Consider the following 23,814-nt stretch of genomic DNA (forward strand, 5'->3'; position numbering starts at 1 on the left):
ATTACCATGATGCAGACTTGGCGATACGCTCATCCTCAGAATCTGCCTGCAAGACAGACGCACGCACAGGAACGCACACTCATGGAGAAGCACACAACACACTCACAACAACTATGTAGTGGGTCTGTTGTAAGGATTGCTAATGACACACACTAGTTACACTAGTTTGTAAACATTTGCATGATAACTACAAGAAGCTGTTACATGCAAAAAAAAGCCATACAAAAGCAACAACAATGGCCTAGTGCATTAACAAATAATATTTGAGCTCACTGCTAATGCTCTACATGTGCATCTGTTCACGTTTGACCGTCGTCCTCTCAAAAGTACGCAATTCAAGAGGGTGTCTCTGTCAGCATTACAATATCACAGGAATGGAACTCACACGACCTTACTTTATTTCCCTCTCTCTCTCTCTCTCTCTCTCTCTAGCCTTCTTCAGCTGCACAGAGCTCTAAGTGACAATGAACAGAGATAAATGAAAAAAACAGGAGAGAACAGGAGGAGAGAAGAGAGGAGGATAGAGACAGGAACTGAGGAACGGGGGTAGGGAAAGATAGCGGATGAGGGGAGGAGAAGAGAGAAGAAAAAAGAAGAGAAAATTATTTAAAATGAAGACAGAAGGGAAAAGGAGGCAGATGATTAGGAATAGGGAGAAAGAAGAAAAGGATGAAAAGAGGAAGAAGAAAAGAAGAAGGTGTGGAGATGGGTGAAGAGAGGAGACACTGAATAAGGGACAGAGATGAGAAAGAAAGAACAGAAGACGAGACACGAACATGAGCAGAGGCAGCTCAGCATGTGCCTGAGCAAACACAAGCTCCACGTTCCCTATTCACTTCACCCCATGAGTGTGCGTGTGTGTGTGTGTGTGTGTGTGTGTGTGTGTGTGTGTGTGTGTGTGTGTGTGTGTGTGTGTGTTTTCAGCTGCTATCACACATGTGCACACACAGAACTGATTAAATAAATTAACACAAAGGGAAACAAACACAGACACATGTATATGAGCCATGGCTGTTCATGGCCACACACACACACACACACAAGGTGTTATCATCTCAGGTACGGTGATCTGACTGGCAGTATAGGTTTAAACCCATTAAGAGGTGGGGGAGAAGATCCTAAGGCATTAGTGGCATTAGTGACTTAGGCATAGTTAAGTCACTGAATAAAGCTGCAATTTCTAAAACTAAGTGTTTTGCTTCTACCTATTGCTCACGCCCTGCAGTTGAAGTGAATTCAGTGCTGATTTCGGTCTGAAGGATCCTATGGTCTGGAGCTAAGCGAGGAAAGGCTAACACATTTCGCAATAAAATTAGCAAAATGTAAGCTTGCAAACAAAGTATACAAATCTGATGCATCTTCTCTGTATCGGTTCATCCTTACAACAGACCCACTACAAACAGTTCTGTTACACCCTCTCCACACATGGTTTGGTTCCCTTGACTAGTCACACACACGCACACACACAAACAAAAGACTTAATCCTCAAGGCTAAGCAGTAACCACACACTTTCTGTTTTCTGTTTGCTATTCTATTCCTCCCTCCCTCTGTCTCTCTCTCTCTCTCTCTCTCTCTTACACACACACACACACAAATACATTATCCATCACACACACATACACACATCCAAACTGTCTTTGCTTACAGTAATAGTGTCCTCCTCAGTGAGACTCCAGCAAACCTTCCATCCGTTGTGTTCAACCGTAGGTGCGGACGAGCGCAAGAGTAATCCACAGAGCAAGAGCAAACCACAGAGACAGAGAAAGAGAGGGAGAGCCCAGAGGCTGTGTCCCGTTAAAGAGGGTTTTGAGAACAGAGGATCTGTCCCCACATTTGACCCCCCCACCCCCTCCTCCCCCTCCTCTCTCTCTCTCTCTTCCTTTTTTTCTCTCAGACACCCTGCGTCCACCTCGGTGACCAAACACCCACTCCGGTTGCCACGGTGCCACGCTGACAGGGCTTCCCCGTTTTCCGCTCTTCGCTTAGGCTGAGCCGATCAACTAGCGAACGGCTGGAGAGGAGAGGAGAGGAGTGGAGGAGAGGAGGATAACAAGAAACAAAGAGTGAGAGCGGCAAAGAGGAAGAGACAGAAAGAAACGAGAGAGCGCGAGAGAGAGAGAGAGGAAGACGGGATGCCAAAAGTCGATCCGCTAAGCCCATCAGGCTGGCTTACAGATACACACCCGCCGAGAATGAACGCAAGAGAATGAGTGTGTGTGTTTGTGTGCGTGTGTGTGTGACAGGAAGAGGGAGAGGGGAAAGGGGGGTGGACACGGAGACGCCCATTACCCCACCCCCACCCCCACACACACACACACACACACACACACACACACACACACAACCCCCCACCTTCACTGAGCACTCCTCAGCCAATCAGACAGAGGTTGACACGGCAACATGCTGCTCGTGCTCAGGGCAGATACAAGACCATACTCCTCCTCGAGGAACGTCCGATCACCACCGCTTCATATCCGCCTGAGGGACCCGGTGCAGCCCAGATCTGGCAACTCATCTGGCACAGAAGTGGCCAGGGTCTGGCAACCCAGCCTAGAAGCTTATTGCATTGCATTGCATGGCCAAGGCGTGGGTAGGCTGTGCCTCCAGGTGCCAGAGAGCAGCTAGGCTCCCATCCAGGCTAGATCGGAGCATCAGGGTGGACAGGGAGGGTTGGAGGCAGAGGGAACCCTTTTCAGGCTTTTTTCCCCCAGGGGGCTGCATGGATGGAGGGAGGGAGAGACAGAGAGCAAATACACAACCAGACACACAGCGACACACACACAAATATCTTCCCTCCAGAACCAAAGAGCTCATTTAGCCCAGCCTTGCTTGTGCTGTCCCAAACACACATACCTAATGACCGAGATCAAACAAACATCTCCAGTGAAAAAACACCTACATAAACAAAACACACAGTTCTCCCTCAGAGAAAATCTCTCTTGTTTGCCATGGATCAAGTCGCTCATAAATACTCAGTTTCCACACACACCCCCACGGTCAGCTTGCCCTGAAATACTGCTACAAGCACTGTGTGTGTGTGTGTGTGTGTGTGTGTGTGTGTGTGTGTGTGTGTGTGTGTGTGTGTGTATAGCCTTTCCTTGCCCCGCCCGCTCTCTCTCGTAGCCCGCTGCCCCTCTGCATGTGCATTTAACAAAATATTCACAATTGTTGAAGGATTGTTGTTGCCACATAGAAGCATTGCATAGAAGACGTCTGGCTAAATTGCTATTAAATCCGCTTAGCATCGTGACCATGCTGCGCAAATTTGTTCAAAACTGCTGCATTGAAGTTAACTCTGCTAAGGTCTTATCACAACATAGTAGGCTACATTGAGGAGACTAGAGGAGTTAAGTTATGCAATCAAGCAGCATCTCAAAGCTAACGTTAGAATACTGTTTGGATGTCGAATTTAGCATGCTTAGCCTACTTACAGCTACTTGTCAATTTTAACTATGTAGAAAACGTTATGAATTGCATCCACACATTAGCAGCCTTTTAACTGTGTTACAATTGAAAGGGTTCCCTCACGAACGTCTTAAAGTGACAGGCACTCAATTAGACCTATACACTACCAAGACGATCTTAGTACCCCCCCCCCCCCCCCCCCGTTGTCCAAGTCAGCTACCGCCACAAATTGAATCCAATTCTGTGGGAAACACTGTATACTCAATCTTCCAGTGTGACGCATATTTCTTGTCCATTTCCTCCCTAAGCTGGCCACACACACACACACACACACACAGAAAGCCACAGCAGACAAAATAGTCGCTCACCTCAGACTAGACTACCATACTCAGCCTCACACACACAAACACACATTCACCTTCACACTCAATCAGTCTCTTTCAAACCAGCAACTTCCCCTCCCCAAATTCGCTCCAGTGAGTGCTGTGAAAAAGAAAAGTGTGTCCTGACGCAGGCAGACACACACACACACACACACACACGTAAAGCATTTCTACAAATAAACACACGCTCTAGGCAGCATGCAAATGGCCCACTGTTGTCACTGGGAGAGAGACAACCCAAGACAATTCAGAGACTGTGCCAGTCTTACTCTCTCACACACACACACACACACACACACTAAACCCAGATACAGTAAAAGGACACTGCAATATGAGAAAAAGAATGAATTGAAATCCAGTCAAAACACTGAATAGAATACTGAACACTGTCCATTCAGCTGACAAAATTAGCAAGGCCAAGAGTCATACACAACAGTTTGCCAAAAAAGAAAAAAATCAGTGTACTGCTTTGTGTGTGTGTGTGTGTGTGTGTGGGGGGAAAGAGGCTAATCTCCTATTTGAAGACACACACACAATGTGCCCTCTCTCCACTTTTTTTTTTTGTGTGTGTGTGTGTGTGTGTCCTCTCAGCTGGGCTGGGGGTGTAAATTGCCATCTCGTTTTCTGCTTGAGGGCACTTTTAACACTTCTGGGCCAGCATGTGGTAGAGGTAGGGGCACAGAAAAGTGGGACTGAAATTGGTGTGTGTGTGTGTGAGTGTGTGTGTGTGTGTGTGGGGGGGCTAATCTACAGGACAAAAGGAGGCCCTGGTTAAGATAATGAGCCATCAGGGCCGACCCTGCTGACAATGAAGTGGGCTGCAGGGCCGAGGGGGAGGGTAGATGGAGAGGGGAGGGGGTGGAGAGGGGAGGGGGTGGAGAGGAGAGGGGAGGGGAGGGGAGGGGGTGGAGAGGAGAGGAGAGGAGAGGACAGGGGAGGGAGAGGAGAGGAGAGGGGGTGGAGAGGCCCTACGCCTCCTGGCAACACACACACTCACATCATCCACATAAGTCAGCCAACGGGTCATGCCGCAAAGACTTCTGGGAAGGAAGGGACCTCAGGGGATTTGACGAGTACTGGGGGAAAGGAAGGCAGGAGTACGAGCAAAAGAGACAGAGATGGAATGAGGGACAAGCAAGTGTGAGTGTGTGTGTGTGTGTGTGTGTGTGTGTACAAGAGGCACGGCAACGTGTGTTGTGGGTTTGCATCTGATTAAATGAAACACAGCATTCAGTAGCAGAGAAGGGCACAGCTTTTAGATGTGGGATGTAAGAGAGACAGGCGTGTGTGTGTGTGTGTGAGTGTACGTGTGTGTGTGAGTGTACGTGTGTGAGTGAGTGTGAGTGTGTGTGTACAAGACAACAGAAGAGGGGGGATCTCACTGCTCATCTGGCAGCCGACACACTGACCCAGGACAGATGGCAAACAAACACGAACATATAGACACAGAGGAAAAGGGGGAAGGGCAGAGAACACACACACTTTCGCACACACGCGTTCCCTTTGTGCTACGGAGACAAGGCAAAACGCCCATGCATTCACTACTACACACACGTACACTCACGCAGATGGATGGGGACACAATGCACCGTGTGTGTGTGTGTGTGTGTGTGTGTGTGTGTGTGTGTGTGTGTGTGTGTGTGTGTGTGTGTGTGTGTGTGTACTACACCATGAGTGTGCATTTGTGCATCTGCATGCAAGGGTCAAAACATGAGTGTGCATGCATTCTCTCTGTCAGTCACACAAACACACACAAATTCAAGCCACTGGACGGCTGCCTCTTTGTGGGAGCACAATAGTGGCCTTGATCATGTCTTGGCCCACACACAAGCAGCACTCTCTGCCTAAACGGAGTAAAGCCTTTTCACTCACTCACACATACATACACTCACCACCTATAGTTGCAGCTTAAGGGCACTCCTCTCCAGTTCCTGTTCAACCTCTTACTTCTCCAGGGAAACTTCATCCAGAACAAGACATCTGCAACCTACAACAACATATATCAGATGCATTAGGTCAACAGGACAAATCTGAACAACAGCTAAGACATCCTAACCCCCCCCCCCCCCATGGTTCCTCTGAGATAGCTGGTTCTGGTGCTGATCTGATGGCATCAGATCGGTTCAGAACACTGTGGCTCTACACAAAATAAATTTCCTTTGGCTCTATAGGCAGCAGAACCTTCTGGAACAGATGTCTGGACCAGGGGCCACATACACATCAGAACCTTCTAGAACAGATGGCTGAGCCAGGAGAGGGAGCCTAGCCAGCCAAAGGAGATGAGATGTGCTTTAGACAACAGAAGGTGATGGGGACAGGCTTTGAGACCACACTCGCACATTCTCTCTCTCTCTCACACACACACAAACACTCATAGAGCAGGAGGAGCCCAGAGTATCAAGAGACTACAAACCTTGAGACCATACTGGTAAAGAAGATGTGGATGCACACACACACACACACACACACACACTACATATAGTACATATTGCACACACACACTATAGATAGTACACATTGCATGCACACACACACACAGACACAGTACCCATTGCGCACACACACACACACACACACTCACAGTACACATTGCACACACACTACAGATAGTACATATTGCACCGCACCACTCACCCACACACACACCTGAGGGCAGATTTGAGATGATTAGAAACATCAAAAAAAACATCACAATGGGGGCAGCAACAGGGAATCAGCCAATCAACGCAACCTGAGCGCACACACTCAATTAAGCTGGCAAGCAATGAGACCAAAGCTTGCTGCCCATCTCTGACACACACACACACACACACACACACACACACACACACACACACACACACACACAGTATTCATCTTCATATCGGCCTGGAACAAGGGTATAATGAGTGGCTGTGCCGGCAGTCGATAGGATAGCTGATCAGGCAGAGTATAACAGCGCTTGTATTAATCCTTTTAGTGCTCCCAATCAATGCTGTAAAGAAGCACAGACACACACAATCACAAGCATATTCACAAATGTTCAGACACACAAAATGTGTGTGTGTTCATACACAGAAATGCACAGCCTCTCTCCTTTTCACTCTCAATATCTCTCTCTCTCTCTCTCTCTCTCGCTCACACACAAACTAATCCTTTCGGTGTTCCAATCAATATGGTTAAGAAGATGACAGAGCAAGGCCAGGGGAAAAGGAAAAAAAGACAAGCGTGGCGTGTTCTTCACTCCACCCCCAACCACCACTGTTCCGTTGAGCTCTTTATTCCCTCACTCGGATTCTTCCTTTCAGGGAGCGGCGCATGCACCTACAACAGTGATTCTTAAAACTTTTCACGGCAAAAAGGAAATGTGGCTATGAAATATGTAGGTTTGTCCTACAATTACAAAAAATCACTGTGTGTGTGTGTGTGTGTGTGTGTGTGTGTGTGTGTGTGTGTGTAACATGTTTATTTTGCCTCTGACCATCCCTGTGGCCCCCTGAGTGACCTAGTGAATATGAGGGCTGTCTGGTCAGATGTACTCCATGAGAGGTCAAAGTAACACTAAGGGGGGGCTTCGTTGGGGGTGTCCATGATTGCTCTGTTGCTCCTCTCCTTCCATCCTCTCCCTACTCCGGCCCCCTCCTGAGCCCTGAGGTTCTGCTCCCATCCTCCCTGCAGCTGCTGCTCCGTGTCTGACCCTCCAAAAGCACCCCACCGTGAGGTCACTGCTCCAGGCCAACTTAGGGTCCGTCGTAGTCACCCTACCCCCTCGTCTGCCACCCACGTGTCCCTGCACACCACACACACACACACAGAGACACAAACGTTCTGCCCTCTCCCCATGACTCCTGCCCCCAGTGCTCAGTCACTACCCGACACACTTCTGCCCACAATGCCCACGCTCATCCTGCGTCAGTCAACAACCTCTTCTACATAAATCACTCTCTCCCCCTCGACGACGACCCCCCCTCCCCTCCCCTCCCATCATCACTTCAGCGTCTATCTGCCAAACGGGCGCCTGTCTAACATGGGTTTGTGTGCAGAAAACCAGGGCCTCACACACGTGTGTATGCTGGGAATGGGACGGGACAGTGCTGGCCCCCACTATCCACTAGGGGTGTAACGGTACACAGAAGTCGGTTCATACCTCGGTTCAGACATCACGGTTCGGTACGAGTTCGGTACAATGGAGGGAAAAGCAAAACAAAAATGCAGAAAGCATTTTTTTTTTTATTGTGCATGTCTCAGGCTGTACCACCTAGTGTCATACAGTCTATTCCCTGAGCTATCTGCAACAGCCTGAAGTGTGTAAGATGTAGGCTAAACAGTACAATAAGTACCCAGACTCCATCTGTAACTTGTAAACAAAATAAGACAATCAGCTATAAAACTGAAAATAGGCCTTACAGCATCTCTTATTTCTGAAAGTGCATATTATTATAGAATAATAATGTTTAAAAATCCACTTAAGCAAGACCTTCAACATCTGTGTTTAGTTGTATATGGAAGGGTCTACAGTTTGCCTCAATATTTTTCAGTGTGTGTACAGTAATAATCTAGCCTACTAACTGTGAAAATCTCACACTATTTTGCCTTCTTTTAAAAAACGAAATTGCTCCTTTCATTTCATAAACAGACTACAACTAGAAGTCACGTGACTTTGCCCTTCCACATTAACTCACCGTAGTATGGTTTGATTATTATCCTGGTTAGCGTTGACACTTTCTTTTACTGTCTGTGCACTTAACACTACCAGCTCCTCATGTGAGAAGTTACAAGTTACTCCAAGATAAAGGTAATTACCACGCGATTTACATAGCTGTCTGTCATTGCAAAATCATTTAATTTAAGCCATAGGTTTTGGCCCTATTTGTATATCCAAAGGCTTGTAAAGCGCAGGGAAGTTTTTTTTTCTTCTCTCGTTTCAGTGATTGGTAGCCTACTACATCATCTGGGTGATTGCTTCGAATATGTGTAGCATGTTATATTTCCACTCACATACCCAACAACTGCTGAACAACGCCGACAGTTTCATCTTACCACTCTCTTGTGAAAAACAGGCGCCAGAGCTTCAGAGCTAAGGCGAGGCTACAGATTAGCGTTAGGTGTCGCTAAAGAACTCTCGTAACTCTTGTACGGTAGGCTACTTAACAGTAATTGCGAATTAATTCGCACACGAGTTTTATGTATTTTTATACCGTGTATTCTCCGTGTAAATTCATGCACCGAACCGTGACGCCCGTACCGTTTCGGTTCAATACGAATACATGAACCGTTACACCCCTACTATCCACTGATCAGATGATTGGGTGCTGGCCCCCACTATCCACTGATCAGATGATTGGGTGCTGGCCCCCACTATCCACTGATCAGATGATGGGGTGCTACCAATGACTGGAGAGCGATGGACAGCATACACCCTTTCAAAGGACAAGCCAAAATGGAAAAATGGCAGAAAAGTAATGAAAATGTTTAGTTCTGGGTGATTTCATGTTTAATAACCATGCACTGGCTGGCTCCAAAAAGCATTTAAGCTATGCAGATTCTGGCTCAAATTGTGCCAATATAACCATCTAATTTTGGCTTCCTTCTCCTCTTCCTTCCTTCTCTGCTAGGCTAACTGAAATGACAGCGTGGAAGCCTATCGCAATCATCCCTGCTGTGTGCATTAATGACACATCAACAGTTGTGTATTATATTCGGTCTTCATCTCAGGCAGTGAGGAGGCCAAAAAAACAAAACCCAAGGACAGAAAGCATTCAGAGGGAAACAGAAGGATGGATGGATAAATAGATGGATGCAGAGCCAGAGGGAGGGGTAGTGGGTAAAGCCAGTTTATCTTGCTGAAATATTCAGAGGCTGGCTCCTGTTACCTGCCTGGGCAGCAAGGTGCGGTGCGGACAGCCGAGGTCTGCTTACCAGCCGTTAACGTTAACTGTGCCATCAAGGAAAACCTGTTTTGAGCATGCGTGTCCATGTAAAGTAAATATGACCTTTGCTCCATAAACATTGCTGTGACGTACTGCTCGTGTGAAAATGTATTGGGCCGCGTTTGTGTGTAAGCGGTTGTGTGGGTGTGATCATGGCCAGACCTGCATGGTGCATGCTGAATTATTAATGGTGACTCTCCAGCTCTCCAGTAATCAAAAAGCATTAGCAAGCACTCCTCAGGACACACACACACACACACAGGGCATTTTACAGGACAGCATCTGCTCAGTCATCTGTGGTCTATCCCAGCATGCTCTTCAGGGTCAGGGATCAACAAGGCGGAGTCAAATACGCCCCGCCTCACGCATGCTGAATGACCAACTATCAACCACCGACTGGGTGTGAATGACAGGCAATCAGTCCTGTTGAGAGCATCAGCGCTGAGGAGGATGCTGCGCCCAGAGCTCAGCTGCACCACCGTAAAGTCTTTTGCAGTCGCCGTCAGGCCACACTGACCTAAACACCAGAGATCGCTCAGGAGTGCGTAGGGGGACAGTAGCAGTATAGAGACAGACACAGACAGAGACAACATGTTTGAGGTTTGGTGCCGATTAAGAGCCGATTTTTAATAGCCACTTAAGTCATTCAGTGTCAGACAGAATCCAGGTGAATGGTTGCTTAAGAATGTCTTAAGATTTTACTCAGAGTTTGTCTAAACAATGTTAAGGTCCCAAAACTAGCAACATGTTTGTTCAGTTCCATTTCTCCCGCTATTATACACTCAAAATGCATTATCTTGGAAGCCATGTTTGGGTGCCATCAACATCTAATAAGTAGGATTCCTAGTTGGACCAAACGTGTAGGATAAAAGCCAGACTTAGTATGACTTGACCATTAACAGTACTAAATGCCTAGCCTGACGAGCCAGACCCACATTAAAATGTAGGGTCTGGGCACTCACCGTTCGCAGTGCTCAGTCCGAGGGGCGGGATAATCGGTTGTCTTTCAAATTCCCTCTGCACGCAATAGGACAGCGCTATGAGTCCCATGCGTTTCCCACCAGCGGAGCTAGTTGGCTAGTTCAAACTTTTGCCAACTTAATAAAAGCTTAACTCATGTCACACAACATCCATCTTATTTGTTTTTAAGTAGCAGGGAATTCAAGCCAAACCATTGCAACTCTGCCATCAATCATTATGTGAAGCCTGCCTAACGACTCTATACACGATTTGATTGGCCTGATAGAAGTTTAATTTTCCGAGCTCACAAGCCAACGGAGAGTTGCTAGACTAGCCCTGGCAGCAAATGTAATTTGCTGCCGCTAGGGTGCGTCTAGATTTCTAGGTGGGTCATTTACACGCTGCTGTTCAGGATGTCACTGGGAGATGAGCGAACATTTGCATTAGCCAAGAAAAGCTAGTGGAAGACAGAGAGAGGAGGGCCGAAAGAAAGAGAGCAACAAAAAGATAAAATGTGGTTAGCGTCTCTTAAACGCATTAGCGCACAAGAAAGTCCACTAATTGATGCCAAAAGGAGTCTGTGTAGATACTTAGCACCAGTGTCCCTGATGTGCATCTAGTGGCATTATTTTAGCTGTAATGTTCCAGAATTCACGAAGGCTGATTATTAGGCTAAACCAATAAAATAAACAGAGGCTGACCAATCACACAAACTAATGGCTTTGTTACAATTTGTGAGGGCTTATAAACACAAAAAAATGCTTAAATAAATATTTCCCAGGACTACCCTATCACTACATTACTTCTCCCTACCAAAGGGGCTGTGACCTAATCTAGATAAGAAATACAATGTCGATAGAAGACACACAAGGCACAAAGAGAGAAAGAACAACAAGAGGTAGCATAGGAAGAGGTGGGAGACAGGGTATGGGCATTGGTACATCTGAAATATGGTGCGGCCTACTGGGTCAGCTAGTGGGCATGTCTGTTTGCAGAATATTAGGTCAGAGTCAGAGGTCAGGGAGTGTTGTGTGCCAGGGTGTGTGTGTGTGTGGGGAGGGGTATTTGTGTAAGAATTGGACCTAACTGGCTGGGCCTGGTTGGTGCAAATGCAAGTGTGTGTGTGTGTGTGTGTGTGTGTGTGGCATGCTAGCAAGTTAGTCTGATTTCCCCCATCTCATCTCCTGAGCTCAGGAATGCCGGAGTGAAGAAGCAAACACAGACAGCAGAGGTGGAGGAGGTCACACACTCAATCACCCACAGACTCACTTAAGCTCTCTTCAGCTCAGGCAGGGGGCATGCATGTGTACACACACACACACATACCATTTGTCATCCGAGTGGTATGACCTATAATGAAAAACCTAGGTATTCCAAGCTCCTCCTGCAGATAAAAATGTCTTTAAGCAACACAAACTGAACCTTGGCTACCATAACCATACCATAATGGGCTGATGTTGAGGAGCTGTTAGGCTCAGAAAACACAGAAGAGACTAAGCATAAACCCACAGAGTTCTCAGTATGCTTGAAGCCTTAGAACAATGATTGCCTTCAAGCAGAAATCTATAGAGGCCAGTCCAGGGCTCCAGACTAACTTTTTGCACTGGTTGCACTGGTGCGCCTAACTTTTTTTCTTAGGCATAAAAAAAAAAATTCTTGGGTTCCGGTTTCCGACCGACCCTGTCAATTTATGTGCGACCCAAATTTATTTTATGAGCTTGGGGAAGAAATAACACTAAATATATTAAATAAATCCACAAATAAAAGGCGAACTATAATTACATTAATTACCCCTTGCGTTATGTATAGGGATGAGCGTATTCTCTCTTTTACAAAGTAGCCTGATGCACAGCTGTTCACGAAGACGATTGTTTTCGTCACTTACCAAGGCACTCGCAATTTTGTCCAAACACCGCAACTTTTTCGCAAATTTGACCAATCATCGTAGTTTCACCGTGAAATTTCACCTACAACAACAGTCCCTCGCGCAGAATATTGAGCCAGATGGCACACTTACTTCTGCACCTTTTGCATATGACACCAAAGACTGCCCTAACGTGTTCGTTCCTCTACAGTTGACAATAAATAGAAGGCTAACGTTAATGATCTGCTTACTTGCATCTCTCAACCTGGTGTTGCTAACCTACCTAGGCTATGAAAGTAAGTTAATTAAGGCCTACTTGGTTTACTGATTTTTGAGTAGGCTATGCAACCCATTGGCAAACGTTTACCTGGATATGTCCTTTTAGCTTATGTCATGTTTGCTAGCTTGTGGGCTTAGTTTGAGTAGTGCTACCAAAATCATAGAAATTAATAAAATTCTAAGACATTTACCTCTTCTATGATCCAATAATGATTTCATTCGAGTTGTTTTTTTTAACATTTATTTTAACTAATGACATAGAAGACATTCCCAATTGCATCCACATATCGTAATGCACTATGCAAGTGATTTACACTCGTAGCCGAACACAGTGAGATGCAAGCCTTCCAATCCACTCAGAAATGTACTTAGGCTACTCTCACGTCCTTAAAGGGGCAGGCAGTCAATTAGACGTACACCACCAATGTAATGACATTAAACAGAAGTGTAGTCAAATAGTTTAAATCAATATGAAATTACTAGATACTTACTTGGCTATTAGTAATTATGCAGGCCACAGACTATGAATTATTAAAAAGATATGAACTTAATATGAATTACAAAATATATGAATGTATTGAAACATATGACATGATGCCATCTCTTTAGGTGACTGTCTTTTTTGGACAGTTCTACTATAATGCTTTGTGAATGACCTCAGTCAAAGCATTTTCACAAATAAAGTAGGCCTACTTTGATTTTCTGTAATCCTTACTGTTTACCTTTGATTATCCTTTTTAATACGCATCAAGATTATCAGTGTGATTTTGGTCTTACTAACCTTAATTGCCCTAAATTTAAACTATTTTTGCAACTTTCACTTCCTCCCGCAATTTCTCCACAAGAAACAGCTAAAATCACCGCAACTTCCATCCAGGCATTTTAGGTCGCAACAGTCTCAAAAAACCTCGCGAAATCCTGGTGGGATTGATTTTCTACTTATCCCTTACTGCCACTGGGGGAAAAAAAAAAAAAAAAAAAAAAAAATTCCCTACCGACCCATGGCCTCAACTGACAACCAACAGGAACCAAACCTTTTTTTTTTTTATGCCTTAGGTGCACCAGCACAAAAGTTAGGTGCACCCCAAAATTTCAACCACATCGCATTTAACACCGCAGCAGGTTCACTTTTTTCCCCTTAATTACTGTCCTATATAGGTTGTCCTATGACTTATGATTTACAATTCTACAAGAAAAGTAACTTAATGAAGTGTTGGTGCTTTAAGTGCTTTACTGAGCTGAAATTTAAACTTAAAACATCTCAAGATGTATTAAATAAAAATAACAGTGAGTAAATTAACAGTGCACGTCTTTTAAGGGCTTCAAACTGCACATCTCATGGCTCAATGTTTTACATCCTATCCTTCATGATCTTTAGGCCTTGGCTAAACCAGCTCCCCATGCTAGCATCTTCCATAGAAATGTATTTGAGCACAATTTAAAGAGATGTTCCAAGTAGCCTGGGGGATTTTTATGTGATTTTGCAATGATGATTGCAATAATCATTTGACAGCCCCACAATGCAATTTACTTTTTAATTTTAGTATTTTTACATTTTCAATAAGAACATGGTTAATGCAGTAACGAAATGGTAGGCCTATTATTATAGGCTACTGCAATGACTTGCCATGCCCGATCTAAATGTGTCCATTCAATTCACCGTACACAATGACCACTGTATACATGCAGGGAATATTCGGGCTTTAAATGTAGCAGCGATATTCGGTTTGCGCCAAATACCGGATTAAATTGATTGATGCCATCAGAATGAGTTTACACAACTCGCGCGCAAAACGAATATTGCTGTTGAAAACCGGGTTACTCCCTGCATGTAACTGCGGTCAATGACGCACTCCTTTTCGGCGATATCTGTATCTCTGTCGTTCGGTCGTTGTATGCATTGTTCGCAATTTTAAGACGTCTTTTCATTTGCAATGACTCCTATAAATTTGGCGCAAGTGTCATTCCTGTACGTCGGGTTTAGCCTAAGTTCAAACTATTTTTCTGGTGAATAATTATTTCGGACTGAACTTGGTGAATGGAAGTTAGGCCTATCGTAGGCAACGATAAACTTGATCATCATCTCGGGGCTCGTCTGATCGGTTTGCTGCTGCCAGCCACTGAAAGGCAGTGGGGAGAGGGGACATTTATCTCGGCCTATGTGACCACACTGTAATGAAACTACATCCACTCTGTTTATCTGACGGGTCTCTGACCTCCCTCGCTCTCTCTCTCTCTCTCTCTCTGCAGCACACGCATTTTCAAATTTACTCACAGGCACTGGGCTACGGCCAATCAGAGGGGAGGTCCCGCCCTTCACTATCCGTGATTTGTTTAAACCACGATATTGGCCAAATATGTGTCTGTTATTGAACCAAAGGTAGAGTTTCAATGCGGACACTTTTTCCTCTCTCGAATAAGGCGCACCGGTGCGACCTCCTGATTTTTTTTAGTCGCACTTTTGAAAAATTAGGTCGCATATGCGACCAAATTGGTCGCACTCTGGAGCCCTGCAGTCAATGCAGTCAATCATAATGAAATAAACTACAGGGGTCTACAGCACAATCGTTTATCTGGTCTATTAACAGCTCCTAGGATAAGGGGAAACCTTGTGTCTGGTCCTAAAAACAACTGAACATCTCTAACATGCTGTAACATTCTTAACATATTATTCTTGAATCTTGAGATGCTTATGATCTTTAATGTTCATATCCTTATACATCACCTATGGCTTTGGCAACCTACATAAAATAGCAATGCTGTTCGATCATCATGTGAACAGAGCTTCAGGCAAATCCAAATCCATGAGCTGCCAGGTTCCAGGTGGAAAAAAAAAAAAAAAAAAAAAAAAAAAAGAGAGAAACTGGGAGAAGACGGAAGCAGAGGCTTGTTATCCATTACGACCCTGGAACCCTTGTAAGAGAATTCCAAGGGTTTCCATGACAACAGCGGAGTGATGGCACATATGATGCACGGGAAGAGTGCCTTCCATCACGTGCTGAAGAGGGGGAGGAGAAAGGGAATGAGAGGGAGAGGGAGAGAGAAGAAAGTGTGTGAGAGAAAAACAGAGAGAGAGAGAGAGAACCATGTTGGGAAAGTGGGCCATATGAAGAGCGCCATAATGAGTTCACTTGAGACACCTCACCACCCCACCTCCCTGCCAGCCGTACGCACGCGCACACACACACACACACACACACACACACACACTTCATTCTTCTCAACCCCCAGCGGCAGGGCAGTCCTATTTGGCTATACATTTCCCAGGGGGCCCGTGCACTGTCACAGTCCATCCTCGGGGCCTCCGTCCCTGCCGGGCAGTCCAGTACAGTCCCTGCCTCAGGGGTGCAGCGGACTCGGGGACAGAAGGTGACAGGGTCCTGCGTACAGGTCAGAGAGAAGCCATGCAGGCCTAACAGCTCTGAGCATCTGAGATCCACAGTGTATGGGATACAGGAGAGGACCGGTAGGCCAGGGGAGTGTGGAGTGGGAGGGGTGGAAGGGGCAGAGTGGCACTTCTGAGGGAGAGAGATGACCGTTCAGTTGCATTTCATCAGCTGCCATGTTGGTCCCACTGGAAAACAGAGTTGCAATGAAGTCTTAGTCAGCAAGTTTTAGGTGGAGGCAGGGATGTCACACACACACACACACACACACACACACACCTCTGACCCTGTGACCTCTGAGCTGCTGGGTGTCCAGGGCCTGTCACACACTCTCAGCCTCTGTGTCTGCTACACTGCCCAACAGGGAGCTCTGCCGCCATGGTTAGCTCTCAGGCCACCAACGACGACACCACCACCGATGCCCATCCGGATGGCTGACAGCGATGGAGCTTTCCCTGGAGCTCCGCAGTGCTGTTCTCTCTTATTGGCAAAACCTAGGCTAGACCATCCATGTCCATGTCTTTGAGTCTTCACTCTTCACTTTATTCCTCCTCACTCTCCATCCCTGCCTCCCTCCACCAGAGAAGGCCTGAGACCATTTCTCTTAGCACAGTGGAACTAGAAAGACAAATGTTCCTCTCTCCGTTTGGCCATCCTTTCTTTCCATCTCTCTCGCTCTTGCTCTGTTCCTCTGGAACAGATATCTGGTCGAGGTGACCCTGGCTGAAATCAATAGCTACTCCTTCAATTAGTCAGAGACACATGAGGTGGGACCGTAAGGTGAGCTTCCCCTGCTTGCCAGCCTGCCAAACAGCCATCTGTTCAAAACAAATGCAATGTCCTGGTTTCAGATGAGTGTGTGTGTGTGTTTGTGTGTGTCACAAGGCTAAATATGTCCACTGACGTCATCATACCTATGCTTATAGACCTCTATCAAAGACAGTATCAATTTGTTACTCTGACCATCAAGACCCCAAACACACAGACATGAATTCAAAATGAGACCCAAGATCGCAAACCGTACCAAGGGTTTCAAACAATTAAAATGACTATCTGAATATCACTACATACATCTGCTTGGTGAATGCCAATGAGTCTGACCTTTTTGTGTTTGTTGAAACACTGACCCCTGAAAACCAATCAGGTGGCCTAAATTGATCTGGGCTCACCAGTCAGGAAAACCAACCTAGCGGCAAAGCAACTTCACAGCAATTGAATGATTCAATGAGGCCATGTCCACACCAGCTCTGATTCGCTTGTATCCGACACACTTTTGTTACGATTCCCCCCCTCCTTGTATTCGAGCCAGCAGAGTGGAGCAGTTTGGATCCGCTTGAGACCCTGAACTTGTTTGGCGCCGGAGCCATATCGGACGAATGTGGAAGGTGGGTTGCAGAAACCATCTGAAAAGAAATTACGCACAAGCGAGAGATAATGCACACATGACAACACAGTGGGGTCTGACCCAGTTTCCTCTCTACTCCGCTCCCCCTCCTCCAAAAAGAAGGGCAAAAAAAGATGAATAAAACAAGAGAAAAAATGAAGATACACATTACCAATACACACTGTGTGTGTGTGTGTGTGTCTGCTGATTTAGTTACACAATACACTCCACTTCCAGCTTAATTTTGTCCCTAGACAGGTGACCTGGGTGAGCAAGCTTATCCTGGCTTGTTGGCACTGGCTGCAATGCGGTCAACGTCCAAGGTAGCCCTATATGGTAGCTGGCCATAGCCTAACCCCTCCTCCACACATTAACATTGTGCCTGCTTGCCCTCTTAGCCTGGCACTGTTGCATTTCACTGACACCAACACACAGAATCTCGCTCTCGCTCTCAAACACACACACACACACACAGAGAGCCAAGTTGCTTTGTGTCATCAGATTGCAGAGTGGATGCCCTACATGTGTGCATCTGTCTATGACGTACCTAGCTTGGCTCCCACAACAGCACCACTGAGAACTGACACCGATTGTCCTAGCAGAGACAGACACAGCAATACACTGCCAGTGTGCAACAAAGGCACAGACATCAGAGATAGAGAAAAAGATAGACAGAGATAGCGAGAGAGAGCTGGAGCAGAGGGAGGAGAAGGAGACAGAAGGATCAAGTCATCCCTCTAGCCCAGGGGTTTTCAAACTTTTGTGGGCCGGGGACCCCTCAAGGAGTGGAAAATTCTCCAAGGACCCCTCATAATCACAACACATAAAACTTAAGTTAATCATGTAGCTGTATAGCCTTTTTTCTGTTAGATGCTTATGTCATGTATTTTAAAAACATAGAGTGCTAATACCACAATAGTCATGTTAGCAAACTTTGACAGTATGTAGGATTTTTTAAGGATTGTTGTTTCTTTGTCAAATGTAGGCATATTGTGTTGAGCATAGTGTTTGTTTCACATAACTTTCATTTTGTTGGTGGCTAACTAATAGTAAAGTGTTTTGACGTATTGATGTAACGTATCAGCAGATCAATTGGGCAAATACTGGTACTGTAGCATTTTTCACCATATAAGACAATTTCATATTTTGTAGCAAACTTTGTCAGGGACCCCCTGACAATGTGCTGCGGACCCCTGGAAGTCCCCGGACCCCACTTTGAGAACCAATGCTCTAGCCTCAAGTTCTACCTTTTCTACCTCTCTAATTGTCATTCTTCCACATTAGTGAGGGAGGGAGGGAGGGAGAGGAAAATAAATGTGTCAGTCCATCAAACTTTTACTTCCATCTTTTCTGTGGGTCCCGGAGCACATTTAGGCAGGCCAGATGCCTTTCTGTTCCCAGCCCAAACGAAAGACAAGGGCCCAGAGGACACTCTATTATGCTTATACCAGTTTGCCTTCTCATCAGCGCTGCAGTGTGAGTGAGAGATAATGCACACATGACAGCACATGGCTTTGACAGTGGACAGTGATTCCAAGGCAATCCCATAAGCGCTTAAAGAGAGAGGGGAGACATGCTGGAGATCGATACTGAACTGGGCCGCTCATGAAAGCTCAACAAACCACAAACCTGATTAGGTGTGTGCTGTGTGGTAACATTTAAGGCACTAAGAGCGTTTAAAAAAGGCAAAAATTATTATTATTATTAATTGCATTCGGTCAGGCTGAGATGCAGGTAGGTTTTTGTCCACGGCAAGGGTTGTGTCTGGAAAGTGTTTTGGAATGGGAAGGCAAGAGCGTCAGACACGGGCGGTGTATGTGTGCGGATCTGGATTCTCCTGTCACTCGTGGCATCACCTAAACCTGCCCAAATTTAATAAGGGGTATTTTAGGCAAGTCGGGGTTGACAAAAACTGAATTAAATTGGTGTTAAACAGTACTACAATGTTACCTGGGTAAGCCAGTTACCTAGCTTGTTAGTACAGGCAACAGGCAAACACTTCCCTAGACCACACCACTCTAGTAATGGAGTCTTGCCATTGCAAACCTTCTGCTCCTTTTCACTCATTACTAGCCATGTTTACATAACATTGCAATAAATGTTAAAATAGGCCTATGGTCCGGAAAAATGAGGCTGTGTCTCCACTGACTGGAAGATCGATTGGGTGTGAAACATTCATGGGGCTGTGCGTCAACACTCATTCTGAAAACAGCAACTGGCGTGTGCCAAAGCACCGCCAAGTGCACTTGACACACCTTGAACTTCAGCTAGCATGTAACAGTGGTCCCCCAACACCCTGACATCCCAGTACCAACCAGACATCCATCAATCCTCCTTAGTGTCACGTCCCAGGTTAGTAATGAAATCACATTTCACAGAGACATAGGTTGCCAACACAGGGCAGTCATGCTATTACATCAAGAACAAGAATAGACAAGCACCAGCAACAATGACTTGCAGGTCTGTTTGATGCTCCTGGAATGCACAAAAAAGGAAGCAAAAAAGGAAGGAATGAGAAAGATACAGTGTGCAAAAAAGAAAGGGAAAGGGCAGAGAATGACAGGCTGAACAAAAAAAAAAAAAATTGAATGATGTAGCCTAACCCAAAAAAGAAATAAGGACAGAGCGGGTGACACGGAAAGAGTCTGCGCTCGCATCATTTAAATGCAAATGGGAGCCAGGACACTAATGGAGCTGCATGCCGGGCTTCATTTATAAATATGAGCGCCTTGCGGAAAGAAATAAAACTACTCGTGCCGCACCATTACTCACGCAATGCAGGCTTGTGTGTATTCCAATTGCGGCCCCCTCATCGATTTCACCAACAACATGCTCGTCAGGCACACTAAACTACTAGGAAGTCTTTAGCTACTCCAGTCATGGCAACAAATAAATAACACAAAAGACAACTGGGTGTAGGGCCAGTCCAGTCAGCTTAGGTAGGGCATTCAAGCTAATGGAGTGAGATCAAAGCAAAATAAAGACACAATACCATGTGTATGGATATCATTCCATGTTGCCTTGGGGATAAGAACGCCTAATCAAAACAGCAGCTAGTATGAGTAATTTCACACTAAGGACCAAGCAGGACAGACAAAGTAGGCACCCATTATGAATAATGGACAGCCCTTATTCTCAATCAGACCTCATCTTGAGGATAAAATCTCAAGTGAAGTCAGTAAGGGAGTTTTTTCCAGGCCAGCTCTACATTTTGGGCTCTAGTCCTCTCCGAGCATGTATTGTTCAGGTGTGTGAAAGGTTGGTTTCCCGGCACTTGAAGATGTGCCCTCTGTTACCTGAGGGTTTTGCAGGCTTCTCAGCACAGTTGTTTGGGTGGGAGGGAGGGAGGGAGGGTGTCTGTCTGTCTGTCTGTCTGTCTGTCTGTCTGTCTGTCTGTCTGTCTGTCTGTCTGTCTGTCTGTCTGTCTGTCTGTCTGTCTGTCTGTCTGTCTGTCTGTCTGTCTGTCTGTCTGTCTGTCTGTCTGTCTGTCTGTCTGTCTGTCTGTCTGTCTGTCTGTGTGTGTGTGTGTGTGTCGTGTGTGTTCTGCTGAGCTGGCGTTCCCCTACTGTGCCTGACAACAGCAGATCAACACAGCATGCCTGAGCACTGATCAGAGAGAGAGTGAGAGAGAGAGGAGGGAGAAAAAGAAAGAGAAAGAAAATGCCCAAAAGTGGTCTGCTAGGCAGTGGGAAAACAACCAAAAATATCCGTAGATTTTAAAATAAAGGGGAGGAAAGATCAAAGGAAATACATTCCCTGCATACATTTTGTTGCATCACATCAGAGCAAATATATACGCCCCGAATAAGTAAGCCCAAACAAACATGTTTAACAAACCTCTGCAAAACAACAGCAAAACAACACAGCCAAACTCTTGCAGACATCTTGACTTCCTTCAACTCCACATGACTAGGCTAATATACTCCACACCCATCTCACTGATCTGCCAAAAGGATTAAAAAAAACAAGGAGAGAAAGATATGAAGATGGCCCAAATCAAGTTGGAGTAGATCGATCCCATGTGTTGGTTTAAGGTGTGTGTGTGTGTTTGTGTGAGTGAGTGAGTGAGTGAGGGGGGGGTTCTCATAGCTCAGGTTTATTGCCGCTGTGACAGTCAGAAATGAGAGGACGAGAGAGGGGGCAATTAAGCAAAGCATTTCTAGCAAGACAAACACAAGGGAAGCAACCAGAGAGAGTGAAATGCTGAGGACAGGATGATTGATTTTTTCCATGGAATCAACAGAGAGATGCACACAACCCCCTTTACTAATGATCTCGCATGCGCACACACTGACCAGAATTGCCCACAACCAAACACCTCTTCTCTGGCTAGTTGGCCTGATCATAGGGTGCCACATACTAGGGCTGCACAATTATCACCATCGCAATCCTAATCACAATATAAACCAATGCAATTACCTAATCGCAAAAGCTACAAATAATCGTGCACAGTTAATTTTGTCACATTTCTATATTTATTTCATCCTCCTTCACTACATTCACTTCACTTTCGCATTATATATGCGTAGTGTATGAGGGGCACAGAAATTCTGATTGGTGAGCTTCATAATTGGTCGGGGTGCTGTGCTTCTTGTGCACCAGGCGTGCTCACCAATCAGGGGTGGCACAAATTAGAGACATTCGGAATATTGAACTGAATTGATAAATTGACATTCAAAAATCATATTGCAAAAGTCAATCGCAAAATCAGTCAGAAAAATTGCAATTAGATATTTTCCCCAAATCGTGCAGCCCTACCACATACTATACCACCCCCACAACCTGAACAGAGCCATCCATCACAAATCACCCGCTGGCCATACCAAATAGGGCAAATTAAAATGGGGGCTCACCACAGGGCACCTGGACCCCCCTACCTCTCCCCACCCCAACCACCACCAGTGGCCAGCTGCTGCCAGCCCTGACCGACCCGGTCTCCGGCAGCTGAGCCCACTATCAGCCCTGGCTGTGGATCTGCCCCATCTGCGGCTGGACTAGACTGGGCTGGGCTTTATCGTTGTAGAGCTCCACAACAAAAGGAGAGGAAGCCTCCAGTCATCCCCCAAAGGGCAAACAATGGCCGTGCCCCAGCTGCCAGGGGGACACACACGCCAGAGGTCCATTTGACAAAAGGCAAGCCCTCACTGCCTGATTAAAATGCCATGTGAAATGCTGGGGAGGATACAGTAGCTAATTACACACAATCAGTTCAGCATATCAAATGCCCAGATGCCTCACTTTGTTCAGGTGATGCCGTGCGTACTGTCTCAGCAATAAGTGACTATTAGTATTAGGAGATTTCATCTACACTCCTGCTTGAGTTGTTGAAATGCTGTAGATCATCGTGTGAGAGAAAAAACAGTAGCAGAAATTCAAAACCCAGACTTGGAAATCCAACCCAGGACCTCATCCTATATTTAAGTGACACCGTGCTATAGGCTACATTCCCAGATTTTCACATGGGTCTGCCTGTGGGGTATCCACTCTGCCTGCCGAGTGTTGCTGGCACCAGCAGCCGGGAATGGAACACATAAAAACGCAAAGCTACTGTGAACTGGAGGGAGTCCACAACATGGCCAGGCAGAGGGTTCAAGGGAAGAGTGCCACAGGAGGAAACCAGCAGCCGGGAATGGAACACATAAAAACGCAAAGCTACTGTGAACTGGAGGGAGTCCACAACATGGCCAGGCAGAGGGTTCAAGGGAAGAGTACAGGAAGGAAACTGAACCAAAGTCTTCCTTTGTAAGATAGAACTGTAAGCTCTCAGAGAGAGAGAGAGAGAGAGAGAGAGAGAGAGAGAGAGAGAGAGAATCTGTCAGAGCCCTGGATGCTGGGGAACATTTGCATTTTGAAGAAGTCCTAATATGCCAAAGGTCCATGCATAAAATTGTGAAGCACTTATCTTCAAAGTTGAAAAACAAATTGGAATTGGGGAGAGAGCAGACTCAGACACAGTAACTTACACAGCAGTTGGCCCTTTTGATTTCTGATGGTCTGGCTCTAAACGTTTTCAGAAGGCCATGAGCACGACGTGGGCAACTGAGGCAAATTAAGTCAAAATAGGAACATTTGCTACCTTTTTATCCTCCTCAAGGTTGGCTGATGTGATGATCAACATGGCCCTACACCAGACCTGCATGATTACCATATGCTGGTGACTTGCAATTTCACTATTTTAAAGTGTGAAACCACACTGGACGGATGTTTTCATCAATGGGACACCACCGGAGACGAATGGTCAAA

The 23,814-nt window shown here is 45.9% G+C and overlaps 1 protein-coding gene across 2 annotated transcripts in view; it reads right to left on the minus strand.

Annotated features, from left to right (window-relative positions):
• The window catches only part of spsb4a (splA/ryanodine receptor domain and SOCS box containing 4a), a 69,075-nt gene that overhangs the window by 44,200 nt on the left and 1,061 nt on the right, over nucleotides 1–23,814 (minus strand). The window contains exon 2 of one of the 2 annotated variants that reach the window (XM_076294427.1): nucleotides 5,682–5,776. The exons of the other annotated variant lie outside the window; for it this stretch is intronic. The gene's annotated coding sequence lies outside the window, so the exon portion shown is untranslated. The remainder of the gene's footprint in view (nucleotides 1–5,681; nucleotides 5,777–23,814) is intronic. 2 annotated transcript variants of the gene reach the window in all.

The sequence above is a fragment of the Alosa pseudoharengus genome, unplaced genomic scaffold (genome assembly GCF_046254945.1).
Source record: "Alosa pseudoharengus isolate Yale_2024_CS ecotype anadromous, Long Island Sound unplaced genomic scaffold, YU_APseudo_1.1 YU_APseudo_1.1_scf_2, whole genome shotgun sequence".
NCBI lineage: Eukaryota > Metazoa > Chordata > Actinopteri > Clupeiformes > Clupeidae > Alosa > Alosa pseudoharengus.